Source organism: Lissotriton helveticus, chromosome 6 (genome assembly GCF_964261635.1).
Source record: "Lissotriton helveticus chromosome 6, aLisHel1.1, whole genome shotgun sequence".
Classification (NCBI taxonomy): domain Eukaryota; kingdom Metazoa; phylum Chordata; class Amphibia; order Caudata; family Salamandridae; genus Lissotriton; species Lissotriton helveticus.
In genome coordinates, this window is record NC_136067.1 from 770,397,932 (window position 1) to 770,422,027 (window position 24,096).

Sequence of the window (24,096 nt, forward strand, 5' to 3'; positions counted from 1 at the left end):
GTGGGGGAGGTGGCAGTGAGAAGGGACAGGTGCCATGGGAAGGGCTAGCCAAGCCTGCTGTAACTCTTTTTCCTTACTTTTGTAGAGTCCCAGAGGGAAGAATCTACTGGTTCAAGAGCCGGTGCAGAGCAAAGGTAACTTTTGTTGCCGCCACATCAAGCCTGCTGTAACTCTTTTTTCTTCTTTTTGTAGAGTCCCGAAGGGAAGAATTTGCTGGTTCAAGAGCCGGCGCAGAGCACAGGTAAGTTTTGTCCCCGCCGCAGGCCCGGTGTGCGGCGGTCCCAGGGGGGCATTCTTTTGGGGCCAGCTGGTTATGCGGGCCCAGGGGGCACATAGGGGTGCTGTGTAGTTTTCAAAGAAGCGTAGTGGGGGAGGTGGCAGTGAGGTGGGACAGGTGCCATGGGAAGGCCGCCGCGTCAAGCCTGCTGTAACGCCTTTTTCTTCTTTTTGTAGAGTCCCGGAGGCAAGAATCTGCTGGTTCAAGAGTCGGTGCAGGACACAGGTACGTTTTGTCCCCCCCGAATCCCCGGTGTACGGCGTTCCCAGGGGGGCATTCTTTTGAGGCCAGCTGGTTAGCCGGGCCTAGGGGGCACATGGGGGTGCTGTGTGGTTTTCAAAGAGGCGTAGTGGGGGAGGTGGCAGTGAGGTGGGACAGGTGCCATGGGAAGACCGCCGCGTCAAGCCTCCTGTAACTCTTTTTCCTTCTTTTTGTAGAGTCCCAGAGGGAAGAATCGTCTGGTTCAAGGGCCATTGGGCCGTCAGGCAACTAATATATGCTTTCTGCTGCACAGAATGGGTACGTTTTGGTTTCTGTGCACTTCCGGGGAGATGAATACCACATACGTTAAAGCGCAGAAGCTTGAGGTCGCCACCCATATTTGTGAAGTCCTACTTGTGATGGGTGGGAGCGCTGTGCATGGTTTGGTGATGGGATTCTGCGTGATCATGTGGGTTTCATACTTGTAATTTTGTTTTTTGTATTTCTTGGGGGTGGTTTGGGGCTATCTTGGGAATTTCCCTAGACACCCGTTAAGCACTGTTGGCCACCGCCCCCCAGTGTAAATGCCGGGCTTATGTGCTCCTATAAAGTACACTTGTACAAATTTGTTTTGAGCGATTAGATTTCGCTTTCTTCGCAGGTGGCTCATCCTTCCCCTTCTTCAAGTTTTTGCCCAAATGTGATTTTTTATTTGCAGGCACTTTGGGGCACGGTTGTTTTTTGGGTGAAAACACTTTTGCCTTATGTTTTTTATGTTTACCTCTCACACCCACTGCCCTCCACAGACGACTCAAAGTTGCCTAGCAGGGCCACACAGTGTGCCATTTCACTGCAAAGGACCTCTGCCTACCTGTATGTTAACGCGCCATGTATGCAACTTTGGCTCACAGTTACACGCATTTTTTATCGCGTTTAACCTACGTTTTCTTAACTTTTCATCCAACAATTGCAATGTCCTTTTCCCCTTTGGAACACATCTAGTAACACCAAATATATTTGTAGCTGAGCTACGCGAGTGCGCCACAAGCCTGAGATATTTTGGATTCCAATGGAGCAACAAGCCACTACAATAAAAGCAGGATGGAAAAGTTTCTGCAGCCTGTGAAGACTGAAGCACCAATCACATCTATCAACCCATATAACTGCAGCAGATCGGGCCAAAGAGTACAGCGCCGTGATGCATGCTGATGGTGGCGTGCTGTTTTGCAGTGTGTGCAATGTGGCGGTGGACCACATCCGGAAACACACAGTTGATATGGATGTGCGGTCCCAAAAACACTTGAAGCACTGTTCAGATGATCCAGACCCTCACTCTTCGCCAAAACGTGCCCGTCAGATGACTGTGAACTCGCTGTTCACAAAGAGTACAGCTGCCGGTGCCTCAAACCAGGAACTTATAAGTGAGTGGGTCAATGTCTGCACAGCGCTGAACATTCCCCTGAGCAAAACCGACCACCCTGTGTTGCGCAAGTTTCTCCATGAGCGAGTACGAAATGGTGGAGCGATACCTGGGAGTCATCAGCTTCAAGAACGTTATCTCCCAGAGAGATATATAGTAGCAAAGAACGAGCTGAAATAACACTTTCAAGATCAGAAGATCAGTGTTATATTTGATGAAACACCTGATGTCGAAGGGCGTTGTGTATTGAATGTGTTATTTGCAGTGGTCTCTGCGCAGGGTGGACGTAAGATCCACACCCACCTAGCATACACAGTGTTCCTCTCACAGTGCAACCATGGGACTGTGGCGCAAGCAGTTCTGAAGGTGCTCACAGAGTACAGCATAGCCTTTCAGGACGTTATTTCCTTTAACACTGACAATGCGGCATACATGCTCAAGGCATACAACACTGTTTTGAGAAATCTGTACACAAACTCCATACCTATCACCTGCTTGGCACACATAATGAACCTTATTGGAGAGTCATTTAGGAAGCCTTTTGTGGAGCTAAATGCTTTCCTTCTGTACTTCTCGCGTATCTTTTACATGGCCGGTAGCAGAAAGAGAAGGTACCTGCACCATCTTGCTGAGAACCATGGGATGAAACCACAGATGGCACCTAACCCCTGCAGTACCCGGTAGAATTCTTGGTTTGCTGCTGTCCAGTACTATTGCAAGCATTTTGAGGCCTATGCTGGGTTTGTTGAGTCTGAGATGCAACTCAGCAGGTCTACCCCAGATTCCCTTGAAAATCTGCAAAGCACTTTGAACAGCGACCAAAGAAACTGCATTAAAGTGCAATTTGGACATTGTGGCTGAAAAATGCCAAAACATTTTACATCTGCTGGACTTATTCCAGAGTCAAACACCAGTGACAATGAAGGTGTATGATTATTTGGAGGACCTTCACATTGACCTAACAAACAATTCAGTCCTCACTCTGGAGTCACTAGAACCATTTTTACAGACCACTGCAGGGGCTAAATTAAGTCTGACACAGAAAAAAAACAGCCCAGCTTAATGAAGCTTTTGAAAATTCTCTGAAAAAGGCGGGAAAATACATGGGGGGCCCAACCAGGCATTGGGTTCTTGAAGCAAGTGCGCCTTTTCAATCCTGCACCCTACCTAAGACAAGAGTGCATATTCTGACATCCCTGGTTTCAGCGAAGTTCCCGATCAGGAGCTTTGCCTCTACTTTGAACATGTAGGCCCAGAAGCACTACAGGCATCTGTTTCTGGGGTGATTGACACTGACTTCTTTTGGCGAGGGATGGCTGACCGCATTCTAGTCATTTCACAGCTTGCAGTTGTGTACAAGGACTGAGTGACCAGTTCTGCAGATGCTGAAAGGAGCAACAGCATCTACAAAATTATTTTGTCAGCCAGACGACGGTCCCTCTCGGAGCAATCCATCCGGGCATTATTGTTTTTGCATTATAATCAGCAGCACAATATTGGGCTAGATTTGGACTGCTCAGAAGAACTGTAAGATTAACACGACAAGCATACATGTTCCATGGGCATTTATTCATTACCATGTTTATGTCCTATATGTAGCCTTGAAGCCAAACAAAGTGTCTACATTGTAAATAAACCAAATATACATAGCTTCATGTTGTTAAATAACTCAAAAACGAAGATATCTGTGTTTGTCGTAGCAAAAACTGCCAAATAAAATGCCGCTAAATTTCCATATTTGTGCTGCTAAATTTCCATATCTGTGCCGCTAAATTTGCTAATCCATGCCGCTATATCCTGGGGTGGGCCTGACTAGATTAAATAACTTTTAGCACTCCCTATTTGAATATCTAGAAATGTTGTTATCTCTCAATTCAAATTCCTCAAAATTCGAGTTTACCATGGATGGGGGTATTACCCAATTTTGAGAATAGATTGGAGGTATAATTGATTTATATTTCAATGCTGGTAGCACGTTCACTAATATTACAAAAATGGAGAACCAAATTAATTCCTTTGTTTATCGACTGGCAAAGGAAAATGTGTTCAGCACAAAGATGCAAATGATTATATGCAAAACAGGCATGATAAGTCAGAAGTATTTTAAACTATGTAATCAATGGAATAGCACTTTAGTAACATATCCTGATATTTACTAGTGGAAAGATTGCTAATAATGACAATTTATAGATATGAGCAGATCGATAAGAATAATTTTGTATTTTCACTCAAGTACTTTATTTTTTTTCTAATTATTTTCGCGATTAGCCCAATTATAAATTACTATATTGCTGAAGTGAATGCATCCTTGCTCAATGCATTTAGGAAATGTAAGTGGAGTTTGGTGATAACATTTGTTTTTGTACCTCAAATAAAAAAACAGCTCAAGAGAAATATCAATCCTTTGATGAGCGCTATACTTGTTATTCACAGGACCGTGGAAGTAAGAAAGTAGAATCAAGCAAAGGTTCTTCCCCAGGACTGGACAAACATTTCAGCAGGAAGAAGAATGAAGGGGCAGCAAAGAAACAAGATGCCTCACAGAAAGAGTTCTATTGAGGATCAGAACATTAGAATTGGTTATGCTAAACAGAGCGGCAGAAATACTCAAAACCATTCAGATGGCCAAACCCTCCAGATTGTGTGAGATTAATTGCCTGATGGATCTAAATGATAAGGCTTTTATTATAAAACTCAAACACAAATTGAAGGAGATATTGAAAGAACAATAAAGATTTTATGAACTCACTTGACTGATTCCTGTGACATAATACGTGCAGAAGTAATTGGCCTTCACAAGTTATAACTGAGGCTCCATTAGGCGCGGAAGTTATAATGGGATTACTTGCTTCATAAGTGCACCCATCACTTAAAGACCAGTATACCACACAAATGGCATTACAATTAGCTTTGGCATTATATAAAAAATAGGCGGTTATGGATAAAGTTGCAATACCAAAAGTTACTCCATTGAGATATGTACTATAAATTCAATAATAATACCCAAGAAAACAGGAAGCACAAAAAGATCTTAAACGTATAACAGGTGAATTACAGCATCCTGGATTTGCAATAGTATGTCCATGAACGATGAATACTCCTTTTAACCCTTTCAGCGCTAATGACAAGGGTAACTCGTCATGGACTTTCCATTGATTTCAATGGAAAGTCAATGGACCTCGCACACACCCCTTAGCAGCCAAGTGGTTAACCTGATTATCAAGCCTGTTAAATCTTGGAGAATTGTATTAGACTATCTCAGCTTAAAGGAACATTGCAAAACATACGTAATACAGAATGCAAATAGCAGTGGATTAATGATGAAATTAACATGCAAAAAAATAAAATCACTTTGGATATATATATATATTGAATGGATTATCTTTTGCATAAGGATTGACTCCATAATCTTCCTATTTTATCTCATTACATTAGGAGGGGTTTAAATTGGTTTTACAAGGCTCCCCCAGGGTAGGAAAACAGTCTAAGAGTATTATCTGCTACAATAATTGAATTACTGAAAAGCTACTGAGCGAGTCATCTTGTCGTTGACGTATGAACAGGGCCACTGGAATTAAGCGATTGTATGGCTGCTGCGTTTTTGGCATACTTATAGATTTTCCGCATTTAGCACATAATCCATCATCTGCCACATAATCTGCATATGTTAACAAAAAACAGTGCTACCACGTTTAGAAACGATGAAATAATGAGGTAACACTATTACATGTGCCACATTATTCAGCATAATTAGTCTTTTTCTTGCTACATAATTTATTCAACTGCCACATAATATGGCCTTCTCCTCCCACGTAATTCCAGTGGCCCTGCGTATGCATTACAGATGATGATTTGGAAGAACACCAACAACATGTTGCCAGTATAGTTACATAGCTAACTGAAGCAAGCTATAAACTAGATTTCAGGAAATTCAAAATATGTATTTTGAATGCAATATTTTTAGGATAAAATTATCTAGGAAAGGGAAAAGACGTGTGCCTGAGTACTTAGAAAAATGTGGGATGTTTTAGCCTCCCTATTCCCTGAGTGAATTGCAGGCATAAATGAGTTACTGAATTTTGGCAAAATGCATTTGCAACATTGTGTGGAATTTGACCCTTATATCAGATGATCATACCAACATTTGCAAGAAATTATTGGAAACAGCAACATGTGCAAATACTCAAGACTTATAGAGAGACATACTTATAACAACCTGGATACCACTCAAGTGATAAGCGCACTCTACAAATCCACATATTATAGCAGCACATTTAGAAATAAAATATAAAACTCTTAATCCAGTGGTCAAATTAGTTACTAGCCAATTAAAGATATACACACAGTTTCCAATGAAAGGTTAACCGTATCAATTGCATACAAATCACATTTGTGCACTTCAGCGGAGGAGCAATTTGCTACAATACAAAACAAGCATTTGTAATGCAATAGGTCTCGCATTAGGAAAGTTTGAGCTATTGGTATTGTAAATGACAAATTTTTATTTATGTGTTGGTTTTGAAAATAGCGAAATTAATAGCTTTGTCATTTACAAAGACAATACTTTTAACTTTCGCAAATGTGACACCTATAGCATTTGTAATGCACTATGTGTTGTATTACGAGTCTTAGATGTATTGATATTACAAATAACAATTGCTTTTAATTTTTTTAAATAATTAATACTTAAATAAAAGTTATTGTAATTTATAATGGCAATAGCTTAAACTTTTGTAAATACCTTTTGTGAAGATTATGTTCAGTGTATTTTATTGTGACGAAAATCCAAGAACAGAAGTGAAATATTAACTTTTTTTGTGACATTTGTAATAAAGCTCGAAACATTGAGAGAACATATTTGAACCAGTTGTTGTTGAATGGTTGCACAGATTGATGCTGTGGTGGCGCTGAGTGATGTTGTGGTGGTGACGAGTGATGCTGTAGCATTCAGTGATGCGGTGGTAGCGTATAGTGATGTTGTGGTGCCCCTGGGTGATGCTGTGGTGGTGCTGAGTGATGCTGTGGTGATGCGATAGAGTGTAATTATGTGGCACTGAGTGGTGTTTGGAGTGTATGTTGCATTGAGTGCAGTGTAATTATGTGGCGTGTAATTATGTAGCACTAAGTGGTATTTGGAGTGTGTGTTGCGTTGAGCGCACTGTAATTATGTAGCATATAATTATGTGGCACTGAGTGGTATTGTGTGGAGTGTATGCTGTATTCAGTACAGTGATTGTGTGGCGTGTAATTATGTGGCACTGAGTAGTATTGTTTGGAGTGTATGTTGCATTTAGTGCATTGTAATTATGTAGCATGTAATTATGTGGCACTGAGTGGTATTGTGTGGAATGTGTTGCATTCAGTAGTGTAATTATGTGGCGTGTAATTATGTGGCACTGAGTGGTATTTGGAATGTTGCATGGAGTGCAGTGTAATTATGTGGTGTGTAATTATGTGGCAATGAGTGGTATTTGGAGTGTATGTTGCGTTGAGCGCAGTGTAATTATGTGGCGTGTAATTATGTGGCATAGAGGTTTTTGGAGTGTATGTTGCATTGAGTGCAGTGTAATTATGTGGCATGTAAGTATGTGGCACTGAGTGGTATTTGGAGTGTATGCTGCGTTGAGCACTGTGTAAATATGATATGATATAAAAGCTTTTATAGCGCGCTCTGCTACTAAAAAAGTATCCTGGCGCGAAAAACGAAGGGGAGTTCAGAGTGCGAGGGAAAGTTTGGCCACTAAAGATCGATGTTGAAAAGGCGAGTTTAGCCCTTTCTTAAAGGCCGTCATGGTCGGGCGGCCCTAAGCTGAAAAGGGAGAGCATTCCAGGCTATAGCGGCCCTAACCGAAATAGACTGTCCTCCTAGTCGAGAATACTTAAATCTGGGCACAATCATTAAAAACTGATTAGCCGAACGGAGGCAGCGATTGGGAATGTACAGGGTAAACCTTTTCCTCAGATAAGCAGGGCCAATCTGATGGAGCACACGGAAGGAGAGAACCAGTGTTTTGAACAGAATCCGGTGGGCTACCGGGAGCCAGTGGAGGCTACGCAGAAGAGGGCGGACGCTAGATCTTCTGGGCAGATTGAACAGAAGTCTTGCTGCCGCATTTTGGATGACCTGAAGACGTTGGATCAGATAAGCCGGTAGGCCGCTAAATAGACCATTAGCATAGTCAAGCCTGGAAAGTATTAGGGCACGCGACCCCGTCTCTTTAGCCTCTCTCGGAAGGAGGGGAAAGAACCTACGTAGGGCTTCAAGAGTTGCAAAACATATCCCCGTGAGTTTTTTTATATGGTCCTCAAATTTGAGATCTTTCCCGAACCAAACCCCAAGGTTTTTTGCTGGGCCGACCATGGATTTGGGACATGGCAGATCACATGGCCATAAAAGGTCGCTAAATTTATCCGGAAAGGACCCATAAAAAAGAACCTCAGACTTGTCTTCGTTACACTTTAGCTGGGCGAGTGCTAACCAGCGAAAGACCGAAGAAAGGCAGAGTTGGACCGCCGACGTATCCAATTTATCCTTTGGCCAAGTGAACAGCAATTGGGTATCGTCGGCGTATGCCATTATTTTGGCTCCCAAATGTTCCGCTAAATAAATCAAGGGGGTAAAATAAATGTTAAAAAGCAGGGGGCTCAAAGTAGACCCCTGAGGGACTCCAGTGGTAAGTTTTTTTGGTAGAGAGGCAAATGGTGGCATCCAGACCTGTTGCGTCCTATTGTCCAAAAAAGACTTCAGCCAGTCAAGCGCAAGTCCAAAGATGCCAACGGCCGCAAGTCTAGTAAGGAGGAGAGAATGGGGCACCGTATCGAAGGCGGCAGAGAGGTCTAATAAAATCAGAACCGCTCTGCCACCTCCATCAAGGCACTCCCGGATTGCTTCCGACATCTCGACAAATGCCGTTTCGGTGCTATAGGCAGCCCGAAATCCTGACTGGGCTGGATGTAAAGCGTGAGAAGATTCAATAAAACAGTCCAACTGTCTGAAAGCAATCTTCTCACAGACCTTAGCCAAGGCTGGCAGCAATGAGATGGGCCGGTAGTTGGAAGGCACAGCCGGATCCAGCCCAGTCTTTTTAAGAAGCGGCAACAATTTGGCTTGCTTCCAACTGAGTGGGACAGTTGCAGAGGAGAAGGAAAGATTAACAATCTGGGTAACCTCCGTGCCTATTATATCAGCCACCCCCCCTAGAACCCTGGCTGGGCAGGGGTCAGAAGGTGACCCTGACTTCAAAGCCTCAAGTACTGCAGAAATGTCAGGCTCGGTAGATGGGGAGAAGCTAACGAACTGCTGAGCATACTTAGGAACGGGGAAGGGAGGTAGTGCTGAAAAGGACGAAGAACCGTCACAAGCAGTGAGCAGGTCTTCTTGGATCTTAGCAATTTTATCTATAAAAAAAGAAGAAAGTTCTTCACACCAGTGATCAGATGAAGGCAACAGAGGTTGCGTAGCGCATGGTGAAAGAAAGCTGTTAACAATAGAAAAGATCTCCTTGCTGTTATTATTTGCTTTTTCTATTCTACCTGCATAGTAGATGCCTTTAGCGGATCTGATAGCGGCATAGTAATCTTTTTGAGCTGCTCGCAGATCCCTCTTTGCCTCAGGCCGGTAGGCTTGTCTCCACACCCGTTCGAGTTTCTTGCATCCCTATTTCAATTCTCGTAGGGCGTGGGTAAACCATGGTTTAGAGGGGGTGGACCGTATTCTACGGATACAGCCTTTATTGGTGGAAGCGGCAGACCCATGTTCTAGCCATGTGTTTTATACGTACTAACCGCCGCATCCACCTCCGCAGTCAAAATCGGGCGTGTTTGAGTCAGAGATTGAATCAAAGTGACTAGATTGATCCTCTGTAGATGAGCAAGTGAAGGGGTGCTCTCAGTCTCAATAGCTCGATCCAGCGACCAGGAGAACCTGATCAGCTCTTGATCCGACCACGTCACGCTTTCAGGGCGGGCCATGGCTATATCAAAGTTAGAGCAGACCAGGTCTAAAAGGTGGCCCCGCACACGGGTTGGAAAGTCCACAGCATATAATTATGTGGCACTGGGTGGTATTTGGAGTGTATGTTGCATTGAGCGCGCTGACATTTTGTATCATATATTTTTGTGGCACTGAGTGTTATTATGAGGAGTGTATGTTGTATTCAGTACAGTAATTGTGTGGCGTGTAATTATGTGGCACTGAGTGGTATTGTTTGGAGTGTATGTTGCATTGAGTGCATTGTAATTATGTAGCATGTAATTGTGTGGCACTGAGTGGTATTGTGTGGAGTGTGTTGCATTCAGTAGTGTAATTATGTGGCGTGTAATTATGTGGCACTGAGTGGTATTTGGAATGTTGCATGGAGTGCAGTGTAATTATGTGGTGTGTAATTATGTGGCACTGAGTGGTATTTGGAGTGTTTGTTGCGTTGAGCGCAGTGTAATTATGTGGCGTGTAATTATGTGGCACTGAGAGGTTTTTGGAGTGTATGTTGCATTGAGCGTAATGTAATTATGTGGTGTGTAATTATGTAGCACTGAGTGGTATTTGGAGTGTATGTTGCATTGAGTGCAGTGTAATTATGTGGCATGTAATTATGTGGCACTGAGTGGTATTTGGAGTGTATGCTGCGTTGAGCGCTGTGTAAATATGATATGATATGATATGATATGATATAAAAGCTTTTATAGCGCGCTCTGCTACTAAAAAAATATCCTGGCGCGAAAAACGAAGGGGAGTTCAGAGTGCGAGGGAAAGATTGGCCACTAAAGATCGATGTTGAATAGGCGAGTTTTCAGCCCTTTCTTAAAGGCCGTCACGGTCGGGGCGGCCCTAAGCTGAAAAGGGAGAGCATTCCAGGCTATAGCGGCCCTAACCGAAATAGACTGTCCTCCTAGTCGAAAATACTTAAATCTGGGCACAATCATTAAAAACTGATTAGCCGAACGGAGGCAGCGATTGGGAATGTACAGGGTAAACCTTTTCCTCAGGTAAGCAGGGCCAATCTGATGGAGCGCACGGAAGGAGAGAACCAGTGTTTTGAACAGAATCCGGTGGGCTACCGGGAGCCAGTGGAGGCTACGCAGAAGAGGGCGGACGCTAGATCTTCTGGGCAGATTGAACAGAAGTCTTGCTGCCGCATTTTGGATGACCTGAAGACGTTGGATCAGATAAGCCGGTTGGCCGCTAAATAGACCATTAGCATAGTCAAGCCTGGAAAGTATTAGGGCACGTGACACCGTCTCTTTAGCCTCTCTCGGAAGGAGGGGAAAGAACCTACGTAGGGGTTTAAGAGTTGCAAAACATATCCCCGTGAGTTTTTTTATATGGTCCTCAAATTTGAGATCTTTCCCGAACCAAACCCCAAGGTTTTGTGCTGGGCCGACCATGGATTTGGGACATGGCAGATCACATGGCCATAAAAGGTCGCTAAATTTATCCAGAAAGGAGCCATAAAAAAGAACCTCAGACTTGTCTGCGTTACACTTTAGCTGGGCGAGTGCTAACCAGCGAAAGACCGAAGAAAGGCAGAGTTGGACCGCCGACGTATCCAATGTATCCTTTGGCCAAGTGACCAGCAATTGGGTATCGTCGGCGTTGGCCATTATTTTGGCTCCCAAATGTTCCGCTAAATAAATCAAGGGGGTTAAATAAATGTTAAAAAGCAGGGGGCTCAAAGTAGACCCCTGAGGGACTCCAGTGGTAAGTTTTTTTTGGTAGAGAGGCAAATGGTGGCATCCAGACCTGTTGCGTCCTATTGTCCAAAAAGACTTCAGCCAGTCAAGCGCAAGTCCAGAGATGCCAACGGCCGCAAGTCTAGTAAGAAGGAGAGAATGGGGCACCGTATTGAAGGCGGCAGAGAGGTCTAATAAAATCAGAACCGCTCTGCCACCTCCATCAAGGCACTCCCGGATTGCTTCCGACATCTCGACAAGTGCCGTTTCGGTGCTATAGGCAGCCCGAAATCCTGACTGGGCTGGATGTAAAGCGTGAGAAGATTCAATAAAACAGTCCAACTGTCTGAAAGCAATCTTCTCACAGACCTTAGCCAAGGCCGGCAGCAATGAGATGGGCCGGTAGTTGGAAGGCACAGCCGGATCCAGCCCAGTCTTTTTAAGAAGAGGCAACAATTTGGCTTGCTTCCAACTGAGTGGGACAGTTGCAGAGGAGAAGGAAAGATTAACAATCTGGGTAACCTCCTTGCCTATTATATCAGCCACCCCCCCCCCCCCTAGAACCCTGGCTGGGCAGGGGTCAGAAGGTGACCCTGACTTCAAAGCCTCAAGTACTGCAGAAATGTCAGGCTCGGTAGATGGGGAGAAGCTAACGAACTGCTCAGCATACTTAGGAACGGGGAAGGGAGGTAGTGCTGAAAAGGACGAAGAACCATCACAAGCAGTGAGCAGGTCTTCTTGGATCTTAGCAATTTTATCTATAAAAAAAGAAGAAAGTTCTTCACACCAGTGATCAGATGAAGGCAACAGAGGTTGCGTAGCGCATGGTGAAAGAAAGCTGTTAACAATAGAAAAGATTTCCTTGCTGTTATTATTTGCTTTTTCTATTCTCCCTGCATAGTAGATGCCTTTAGCGGATCTGATAGCGGCATAGTAATTTTTTTGAGCTGCTCGCAGATCCCTCTTTGCCTCAGGCCAGTAGGCTTGTCTCCACACCCGTTCAAGTTTCTTGCATCCCAATTTCAATTCTCGTAGGGCGTGGGTAAACATGGTTTAGAGGGGGTGGACCGTATCCTACGGATACAGCCTTTATTGGTGGAAGCGGCAGACCCATGTTCTAGCCATGTACTAACCGCCGCATCCACCTCCGCAGTCACAATCGGGCGTGTTTGAGTCAGAGATTGAATCAAAGTGACTAGATTGATCCTCTGTAGATGAGGAAGTGAAGGGGGGCTCTCAGTCTCAATAGCTCGATCCAGCGACCAGGAGAACCTGATCAGCTCGTGATCCGACCACGTCACGCTTTCAGGGCGGGCCATGGCTATATCAAAGTTAGAGCAGACCAGGTCTAAAAGGTGGCCCCGCACATGGGTTGGAAAGTCCACAGCATATAATTATGTGGCACTGGGTGGCATTTGGAGTGTATGTTGCATTGAGTGCGCTGACATTTTGTATCATATATTTATGTGGCACTGAGTGTTATTATGAGGAGTGTATGTTGTATTCAGTAGAGTGTAATTGTGTGGCGTGTAATTATGTGGCATTGAGTGGTATTGTTTGGAGTGTATGTGGCATTGAGTGCAGTGTAATTATGTGGCGTGTAATTATGTGGCACTGAGTGGTATTTGGAGTGTATGTCGCAGTGAGTGCAGTGTAATTATGTGGCGTGTAATTATGTGGCACTGAGTGGTATTTGGCATACTTGCATTGAGCGCAGTGTAAGTATGTAGCATATTATTATGTGGCACTGAGTGGTATTATCTGGAGTGTATGTTGTATTCAGTAGAGTGTAATTATGTGGCACTGAGTGGTATTTGGCATACTTGCATTGAGCGCAGTGTAATTATGTAGCATATCATTATGTGGCACTGAGTGGTATTGTGGAGTGTGTGTTGCATTCAGAGGGAGCATTTCTGAAAGCCCCTGCTTAATATCTTGGCCAAAGCATTGCTAATGCAAAGCCTTAGACGAGACCTAAAAATGAAGGACGGGTTATAATAACTACAAGCACTTGAATATATACAACAAATAGGGGTTAAAATAGTGAATCCTGCACCATTAATGCACATAAACATGGCAACCAGAGAATGAAAACCCGAGCAGTGAATAAAGGAGCGTGCCTAGGAAATAATCCAAAGAGACGAAACCATACCGGGAAAACACCATGTGTGTCATGCTCAACACCACCACAAGTGAGCCAACAACAAAAGAATGCCCAGATTGCATCTCAATAATATGAACTCCTGCACCACTGTATTGCAAACCAACCAAGTGAAACATAAATGGATGTTAACTGGTAGCTTACGTGCTGAACACCAAGGAGATCTAATGTTGAAGATATTAACTGAATGTTGCTATCTGAACAGAAGGGGAAATGAAGTATGATTGTTCAAACAGACATAAATAAGCAAACGCTGGTACCCATAATACCAAATTAATGAAATACCTTACCTTTCTGAGCATGTACGCAAAGACGCACCAATGAAGTCTCAATAACCCGCGTACAAGGAAACTTCTAATGTCATGAGGTAGCATGGGAATGGATCCTATTATAAACAAGCATTTACAATGCAATGGTCTCGGCATTATTAAAGGTAGAGCTATTGGCATTGCTCATTATTATTTTTTTTTTTGTAATCAAAAATAAATGGCATTGTCATTGACATTGCCAATAGCTTAATCGTTAAATAAATGGCATTGTCATTTACAATGCCAATAGCTTAATCGCTCGCAAATGCCTGACTTATTGCATTTACGCCCACACAGAGCCGCCCACACAGAGCCATACACACAAAGCCACCAACACACACACAGAGCCACCCACACAGTCATTCATATAGAGCCACCTACACAGAGCCACTCTCACACAGACAGAGCCACCCACACATAGAGCCACCGACAAAAAAAGCTATCCACACAGAGCTACACACACACACAGAGCGCTAAACACACACACACACACACAGACAGAGCGCTACACACACAGACAGAGCGCCACACACACACAGCCAGAGCGCCACACCAACACACAGCCAGAGCGCCACACCAACACACAGCCAGAGCGCCACACCAACACACAGCCAGAGCGCCACACACACACACACAGCCAGAGCGCCACACACACACACAGCCAGAGCGCCACACACACACACAGCCAGAGCGCCACACACACACACAGCCAGAGCGCCACACACACACACAGCCAGAGCGCCACACACAGACAGAGCCAGAGCGCCACACACAGACAGAGCCACACACAGACAGAGCCACACACAGACAGAGCCACACACAGACAGAGCCACACACAGACAGAGCCACACACAGACAGAGCCACACACAGACAGAGCCACACACAGACAGAGCCACACACAGACAGAGCCACACACACACATCTTCTCACCTGCACAAAGGAAAGGACAAAAATGCACACAGGCTTCGATCAAACACCTTCCAGATTAAGTGCCCAGACTGCAGCAGCACGCCCAGCTTCAGACCCAGCACTTACCCACCAAATACACTTCCGCCACAGAAGCAGCACTGACTGGTGAGACTAGCCAGCCACCAGGGTAAAACCAGACAGAGCAGATGTTCTGAAGTGGCCACTACCCACAAGACAAGGAATCCACCAATTTCCAGGACATGGGTCACCAAGACTAACTATTAGTCAGTCAAAGCTCTAGCCTGTAGAAGGGGCAATCCAAAAACCACTTGTAACCCAACCGTGTCCTCTCACAGCCCACACAGCCCACACAGCCCACACAGCTCTCACAGCCCACACAGCTATCACAGCCCACACAGCTATCACAGCTCTCACAGCTCTCACAGCTCCCGCAGCCCACACAGCTCCCGCAGCCCACACAGCTCCCGCAGCCCACACAGCTCCCGCAGCCCACACAGCTCCCGCAGCCCACACAGCTCCCACAGCTCCCACAGCCCACACAGCTCCCACAGCCCACACAGCTCCCACAGCCCACACAGCTCCCACAGCCCACACAGCTCCCACAGCCCACACAGCTCCCACAGCTCCCACAGCCCACACAGCTCCCACAGCCCACACAGCTCCCACAGCCCACACAGCTCCCACAGCTCCCACAGCCCACACAGCTCCCACAGCTCTCACAGCCCACACAGCTCTCACAGCCCACACAGCTCTCACAGCCCACACAGCTCTCACAGCCCACACAGCTCTCACAGCCCACACAGCTCTCACAGCCCACACAGCTCTCACAGCCCACAGCCCACACAGCCCTCACAGCTCTCACAGCCCACACAGCTCTCACAGCCCACACAGCTCTCACAGCCCACACAGCTCTCACAGCCCACACAGCTCTCACAGCCCACACAGCTCTCACAGCCCACACAGCTCTCACAGGCCACACAGCTCTCACAGCCCACACAGCTCTCACAGCCCACACAGCTCTCACAGCCCACACAGCTCTCACAGCCCACACAGCTCTCACAGCCCACACAGCTCCCACAGCCCACACAGCTCCCACAGCTCCCACAGCCCACACAGCTCCCACAGCCCACACAGCTCCCACAGCCCACACAGCTCCCACAGCCCACACAGCTCCTACAGCCCACACAGCTCCCACAGCCCACACAGCTCCCACAGCCCACACAGCTCCCACAGCCCACACAGCTCCCACAGCCCACACAGCCCTCACAGCTCTCACAGCCCACACAGCTCTCACAGCCCACACAGCTCTCACAGCCCACACAGCTCTCACAGCCCACACAGCCCACACAGCTCTCACAGCCCACACAGCCCACACAGCTCTCACAGCTCTCACAGCCCACACATCTCTCACAGCCCACACATCTCTCACAGCCCACACAGCCCACACAGCCCACACAGCTCTTTCAACCATCGGTTTCTTCGAATCATTACTCCATTGTATGCAGACAATACAGTTACCAACAAGAGTACAACAACTCCCAAAGGTGTGTTTTGGGGGGAGGGGGGTGTAAACAGTGCAGATTAATATCCGGGATATATGACACGCGCCTTACCACAAGGTGGTATGGCAACAAGGTACAGCAAATCCAGCACGTAATAACTACCTCAACAAAAATCGCTTGATATCCAAACGAAACCAGTCGCCCACGAGGGAAAGGGCACGGCGCATGCGTCGTTTACAGTGAGCCATCCAAAGGAACCACTTCTAAGGAGCAATGCAGTAGCCAGACGGACCAGGCAAAGGGAATTTAGAGGGAATCTTTTTTTCTGCTGGTCTCAGCATCCACTTGAAGAACGGATGCATATATACAGGGATTAAAGAGGTTTCAGTGAATGACGGATGTGGTAGAGCCGATGTTAACGGCAAGTCCGTAAATCTGGCCAACCGTGTTACGTAAAAACAAGACTGGCAAATAATGGCAGTTACAACTGACTATTATTGGCAGGGAGGCAGTGGTCATCACACGCACTTTCGTGGCAGGGCGACAGAAAAGCCAAACCCTAGACCATAGGACAAGTTGAGTAGAACATTGTATTTAAACTGCCTCTGATAAGGCAAACTACTCGGCAAACCAAGTATAACTTAGTTATGGATCGCCAATTAACTGGGAAAACGTAGGGGCACAACAATAACATCTCATGCGCGCGCTAAACGGATTTGTTTTATTGGTGGGTGGCAGCAACCGGCCCACGGGGAACGGCCACTATGTACCGGTAAAGGAGAAGGCACTAAGCGTGCTAGGTAGAGACCACGCACACTAGGTAGAGACCACGCACGTTGCAAACGGGAAGCAGCGATTTCTCCCACAATATCAACACACTTGGACAAACGGGCAGACACACGTCTTTGGAGAGGTCCGAGATTCTCTTTTAACGAGGTATACGGAGACTCGCTGCACCACGCCACTTAAATAAATAAAACAAATCAAGAGAGAAGCGCGATTAATGCAAATAGAGCACAACGGCAAGCTCTCTTTGTAAGTGCGTGGGTGCGGAACTGAAGCAATCAGGGGACTACAATACAACGGGGGTTAAGGTGGGATCGCCCCCGCCACATCGACTTTTGCACCCGCTCCGGACACCAACAAAAAACAAGCAGCAGACAGCCAAATTAAACCCATTGTTGGTTTAGAACATCGGGAGGTCCCGCCTGACTCGGGTATATTGGTATATATGCTCAGGTTACAAGGATAATGGCGTCTAGGACTTCTCAGACACAGGGGGCACGCTCTCGGGAACCATGGATGGTCACGAGCCGCTTTTACCTCACTGGGTCGCCGTAGCAATCACACTGCCCGATCAAAGGCGTTTTCAAAAATCTTTTCTTTGACGTAGATGTTTTGCTTCTCTAGGTTCCCCGTAGCGGCGCGTTGCCCTGGAGACCGACTTGGCGATTTCAGCTCTTCGCGGTGTTTTCGCCGTTTCTTGCCCTCCAAACAGCCATACTCCCTTGTTTTGTTTACCCAGTTCGCTGAATGTGACTCTTTTTTTATTATTTACTAGTTTCTGCACCACGCCACTTAAATAAATAAAACAAATCAAGAGAGAAGCGCGATTAATGCAAATAGAGCACAACGGCAAGCTCTCTTTGTAAGTGCGTGGGTGCGGAACTGAAGCAATCAGGGGACTACAATACAACGGGGCTTAAGGTGGGATCGCCCCCGCCATATCGGCTTTTGCACCCGCGCCGGACACCAACAAAAAACAAGCAGCAGACAGCCAAATTAAACCCATTGTTGGTTTAGAACATCGGGAGGTCCCGCCTGACTCGGGTATATTGGTATATATGCTCAGGTTACAAGGATAATGGCGTCTAGGACTTCAGACACAGGGGGCACGCTCTCGGGTACCATGGGTGGTCACGAGCCGCTTTTACCTCACTGGGTCGCCGTAGCAATCACACTGCCCGATCAAAGGCGTTTTCAAAAAGCTTTTCTTTGACGTAGATGTTTTGCTTCTCTAGGTTCCCCGTAGCGGCGCGTTGCCCTGGAGACCGACTTGGCGATCTCACCTCTTCGCGGTGTTTTCGCCGTTTCTTGCCCTCCAAACAGCCATACTCCCTTGTTTTGTTTACCCAGTTCGCTGAATGTGACTTTTTTTTGTTATTTACTAGTTTTTGGGGAGAGGACTTCCGCGCGAGCCTGTAGGTGCTCGGAGAGACAGCTGCAAAATGGCGGCCGCAAGCTTCCGAATTTTTCGGAATCGGGGGCGTGGTTTTGTGGTTCTGAGTGACAGACAACGTCACTGTCTAAAGAACAGCAAAACTTACGCCCCCGAATCTGAAAAAGACGGGGCTGAATCGGAGTGAAGCATCTCTCCTCCAATGGCTGGCCTCCGTTTAGGAAGCCAGCCAATGGAGGAGACGAAAAGAGAGGCAGGATAAAGCAGCCACTCTAAGAATAATTCTCCGGACTTCCAGCTTGGCCTATGGCCAAGCCTACGGTCCCTCGACCTAAAAACAGCAGAGTACTGTATGAATCTACGTATACATTTACCGTGGAACGACTAAATACACAAAGTGTAACCCGAAATTACCTGGCAAAGTGAATATGCAGCCTCAACTGAAGCGTGGTCCTACGGCAATAAAACAACCTCCAGAAGTGGTGTTTAAACCAGGATGGGACAATGCCCCAACGTCCAACAGGGGCGTAACACAGGCCCCTGCAGCCCCCGCAGTGCGGGGGGCCCGAAGCTCCAGGGGCCCCCCTTGGCACTGCACTCTGGCTGGAGAGCTCATGATTGAGCCCGGAGGGGGCCCCTCTGTGTACCGTGCAGGGAGGCCCCCTCAGTTTTCATTACGCCAGTGACGTCCAAAGTTCATAATAGAACAAGAAACTGTGATAACTAAAAAGAAACACAAGTTTCGTCGTTAAGGACACCTGTGGATGTCCCGGGCTCAAGTATATATGTCTAACAAACCCAAATTCTCACCGTTCTGCAACTGACAAGAGTCCCACACTGACTGACATGCACTTAATAATACTCTGTGACAACCGGAAGACCGGAAAGTCGGTCTCAAATATAGGAGCCTCAAAGACATTGAAAGTGGACTTGACGCAAACATTGCGGGAGCTGCAATGATTGAACGATCAAATAGCACACTCTGATGGAAACCCTAAACTGAAATGCGGCTGCTAGAAAACGTTCTTTCTAATACCGATCATGACAAAACACTACACTAAGGCCATGGTTGAATCAACAGTGAATACGCTCCAAGTGGATATACAAGTATAACTGAAAAGCTTGGCATGTTAGTGAAGTGCGAGGCTGTTACTAACATGAACCTCACCCCTTGTACTAAAAGACGAAAAATCCCGAAACTAGTGCCATTCTGACTCCTAGATTATTAACCATGAGGGGCAATGACTAAAACCTTTATCCAACTTTGACCGAACTAAAATAAGTGATGCATCAAGAATGCTCTCAAAGTAAACAAGACAACAATGCGGCGCAGCCTGGGCCGGACTGGGAACCCAAACCAGCCCTGGCAAATTTTGTCAGACCAGCCCCCCAGGTGTGCATAGTGAGTAAAGCGAGCAAGTCTGACCACCACTGAAGAGTACATTTAAAAAAAACATCTAATAAAGGGAGCCCAAGAGAGACGTGTTTAGCCTGCAGGTCACGGGTTTGAAAGCTAACAGGGGCGGCTCAGCCTGTCATCTTGTTGAAGTCGATTGAACGGGGAGCATTGAATTTTGGTGACAGTAATTTGCAGTGCTAAAAATCAGGTAGCAAACGCTACATGCATGCAGATAATAAAACAATCAAAAGGTGTTGTTGGGGGTCCGTCCCATCCATTAATTGGTTACATTCTTAACATTCAGTTCATACACATCCCTGATGCAGACATAGTGCTGGGTGTGCTGCTGCTGTTAAATGTGTAAATATAAACATGTGCCTGCAGCGGGGCAGGTTGCACCTGTACAGCGCTGGTATTCACTCACACCGTGGTACACACCGTGCTGCACATAGGGATGTTCTCTACAGATGGGAACAGGTGTTAGAGGGAGGTTGGTCAAGGCCCCTATTAATAATAATAATCCACGTACCTCCCCCTATTTCTGTGTGAGTGACACCACAGGCTGAGAGAGTTTCCTCTCAGCCTAAGCAGGCTGGGAGCAGTGTCCATGTGGGGTAGAGACTGATACAAAAGACAGCAAGTGAGGCCAGTACTGGCGTATACTACATTAAAACAATAGTATCAGGTAATTCCTGAAATCACATTTGTATCTGATGTTTCAGGACAGCAAGCAACAGCAACGAAACAGTGGTATTCTACGAATTGTGCAACAATACAATTTTAGAATTTAAAATCGGAAACATGCATCTAAAGCTCTTGGGAGTATCCACTACACAAATTGCAGAATTAAATGCACTCCTCCTGGCTTAGCAAACAAGCATTGTCATAACCAATAAGTTTCACATTTGGGGCCTTATAAGTGTTTAGCCAGAGCTATTGACTTTGCCAATGTCTTTAAGCTGTGCTGTAGAAGTGTGGCTGCTGTGCAGCATGCAGAAAAGTTATAATAAAAAAGTGTCAGAGGCCTTATATATGACCAAGAAGGCATTATGTACAACTGAACGACCATATTAAAAAAAGTATTTACAATAAAAAATTTCCTAAGTTTTCTTTCCTTCTTGCAATGCTGGCAACTTGTTTCTGCCTATTCCAATGGTTGCTTGTTAAAGCTTTTTTTGAGGGGGCATAAACAGTCGGAGGGTGTGGTGGCGCTGAGTGATGCTGTGGTGGCGCTGAGTGATGCTGCTGTTGCGCTGAGTGATGCTGTAGTGGTGCTGAGTGATGCTGTAGTGGTGCTGAGTGATGCTGGGGTGGTGCTGAGTGATGCTGGGGTGGTGCTGAGTGATGCTGCCGTGACACAGAGTCTTTGCTAGTTATAATGGTAAAGAACTTCCTCCAAATGTGCAGGAGTGAATAACTAATGCTGATATTTTAAAGCACACAGCTAATGTTGTTATCTTGCCCTGTGGGATAATAAAAAATAAAAAAATTTAACAGAGTGCGCAAACCACAGAGTGAATGGTTAATAAATAAAAAACAGCATTGAAAATGCAATAGGTCTCGCAATAGAATAGTTACACATTTTTCGTTTTGCAAATGGATGAGTGGTGTTGCGTGGATGAGTGGCGTTGCGTGGATGAGTGGCGTGTGTGAGTGGCGTTGCGTGTGTGAGTGGCGTTGCGTGTGTGAGTGGCGTTGCGTGTGTGAGTGGCGTTGCGTGTGTGAGTGGCGTTGCGTGTGTGAGTGGCGTTGCGTGTGTGAGTGGCGTTGCGTGTGTGAGTGGCGTAGCGTGTGTGAGTGGCGTTGCGTGTGTGAGTGGCGTTGCGTGTGTGAGTGGCGTTGCGTGTGTGAGTGGCGTTGCGTGTGTGAGTGGCGTTGCGTGTGTGAGTGGCGTTGCGTGGATAAGTGGGGTTGGAATGCAATAGGTCTCGCATTAGAAAAGTTCTAGTTATTGGTCTTGTAAATGACATAATTTATTTATTTTTGCGTTGTTAAAATAGCTATATTGATGGCTTTGTCATTTACAAAGCCAATAGTTATAACATTTGCAAATGTGACACCTATAGCATTTGGAATGCAACATGTTTTGTATTTACGTGACTTATATGGCAGCTCTTGTCGTTATGCTACATCTCTAGATAGTTTTATCTTCCGCAAATGTGACACCTATTGTAACACAATATGTGTTGTGAGGGTGAGTGAGGGTGAAGGGTTGAGGGTGAGGTGTTGAGGGTGAGGGGTTGAGGGTGAGTGAGGGTGAGGGTGAGTGAGGGTGAGGGTGAGGGGTTGAGGGTGAGGGGTTGAGGGTGAGTGAGGGTGAGGCTGAGGTGTTGAGGGTGAGTGAGGGTGAGGAGTTGAGGGTGAGGGTGGGTGAGTGAGTGTGAGGGGTTGAGGGTGGGTGAGGGTGAGTGAGGGTGAGGGGTTGAGGGTGAGTGAGGGTGAGGGGTTGAGGGTGAGTGAGGGTGAGGGTGAGTGAGGGTGAGGCTGAGGGGTTGAGGGTAAGTGAGGGTGAGTGAGAGTGAGGGTGAGTGAGGTGTTGAGGGTGAACGGTTGAGGGTGAGTGAGGGTGAGGGTGAGGTGTTGAGGGTGAGTGAGGGTGAGGCATTGAGAGTGAGTGAGGGTGAGGCGTTGAGGGTGAGTGAGGGTGAGGGTGAGTGAGGGTGAGTGAGGGTGAGTGAGGGTGAGTGAGGGTGAGTGAGGGTGAGTGAGGGTGAGTGAGGGTGAGTGAGGGTGAGGGTGAGTGAGGGTGAGGCTGAGTGAGGGTGAGTGAGGGGTTGAGGGTGAGTGAGGGTGAGGGGTTGAGGGTGAGTGAGGGTGAGGGGTTGAGGGTGAGTGAGGGTGAGGGGTTGAGGGTGGGTGAGGGGTTGAGGCTGAGTGAGGGTGAGGGTGATTGAGGGTAAGGGGTTGAGGCTGAGTGAGGGTGAGGGTGAGGGGTTGAGGGTGAGTGAGGGTGAGGTGTTGAGAGTGAGTGAGGGTGAGGGTGAGTGTGGGTGAGTGTGAGTGAGGGTGAGTGAGGGTGAGTGAGTGAGGGTGAGTGAGGGTGAGTGAGTGTGAGTGAGTGTGAGTGAGGGTGGGGGTGAGTGAGTGTGAGTGAGGGTGAGTGAGGGTGAGGGGTTGAGGGGTTGAGGGTGAGTGAGGGTGAAGGGGTGAGAGGGTGAGGGTGAGTGAGGGTGAGGGGTTGAGGGTGAGTGAGGGTGAGGGTGATTGAGGGTGAGGGGTTGAGGGTGAGTGAGGGTGAGGGTCATTGAGGGCAAGTGAGGTTGAGGGGTTGAGGGTGAGTGAGGGGGAGGCTGAGGGGATGAGGGTGAGTGAGGGGGAGGCTGAGGGGATGAGGGTGGGTGAGGGGTTGAGGGAGGTTGAGGGAGGGTGAGGCTGAGTGAGGGTGAGTGAGGGTGAGGGGTTGAGGGTGAGTGAGGGTGAGTGAGGGTGAGGGTGGGTGAGGGTGAGTGAGGGTGAGTGAGGGTGAGTGAGGGTGAGTGAGGGTGAGGGTGAGTGAGGGGTTGAGGGTGGGTGAGGGTGATTGAGGGTGAGGGGTTGAGGGTGAGTGAGGGTGAGTGAGGGTGAGGGTGATTGAGGGCGAGTGAGGGTGAGGGGTTGAGGGTGAGTGAGGGTGACTGAGGGTGAGTGAGGGTGAGTGAGGGTGGGGGTGAGTGAGGGTGAGTGAGTGTGAGTGAGGGTGAGTGAGGGTGAGTGAGGGTGAGTGAGGGTGAGGTGTTGAGGGTGGTTGAGGGGTTGAGGGTGAGTGAGGGTGAGGGGTTGAGGCTGAGTGAGGGTGAGGGATTGAGGGTGAGTGAGGGTGAGTGAGGGTGAGTGAGGGTGAGTGAGGGTGAGTGAGGGTGAGTGAGGGTGAGTGAGGGTGAGTGAGGGTGAGTGAGGGTGAGGGTGAGGGTGGGTGAGGGTGAGGGTGAGGGTGGGTGAGGGTGAGTGGTTGAGGGTGAGTGAGGGTGAGGGTGATTGAGGGTGAGGGGTTGAGGGTGGGTGAGGGTGAGGGTGAGGGTGATTGAGGGCGGGTGAGGGTGAGGGGTTGAGGGTGAGTGAGGGTGAGTGAG

The 24,096-nt window shown here is 47.1% G+C and overlaps 1 protein-coding gene across 5 annotated transcripts in view; it reads right to left on the minus strand.

Annotated features, from left to right (window-relative positions):
• Window positions 1–24,096, minus strand: part of CASP8AP2 (caspase 8 associated protein 2) — a 200,672-nt gene that overhangs the window by 166,729 nt on the left and 9,847 nt on the right. The window contains exon 1 of one of the 5 annotated variants that reach the window (XM_078648264.1): window positions 13,873–13,889. The exons of the other annotated variants lie outside the window; for them this stretch is intronic. The gene's annotated coding sequence lies outside the window, so the exon portion shown is untranslated. Of the gene's footprint in view, window positions 1–13,872; window positions 13,890–24,096 lie in introns of those variants that run through there. 5 annotated transcript variants of the gene reach the window in all.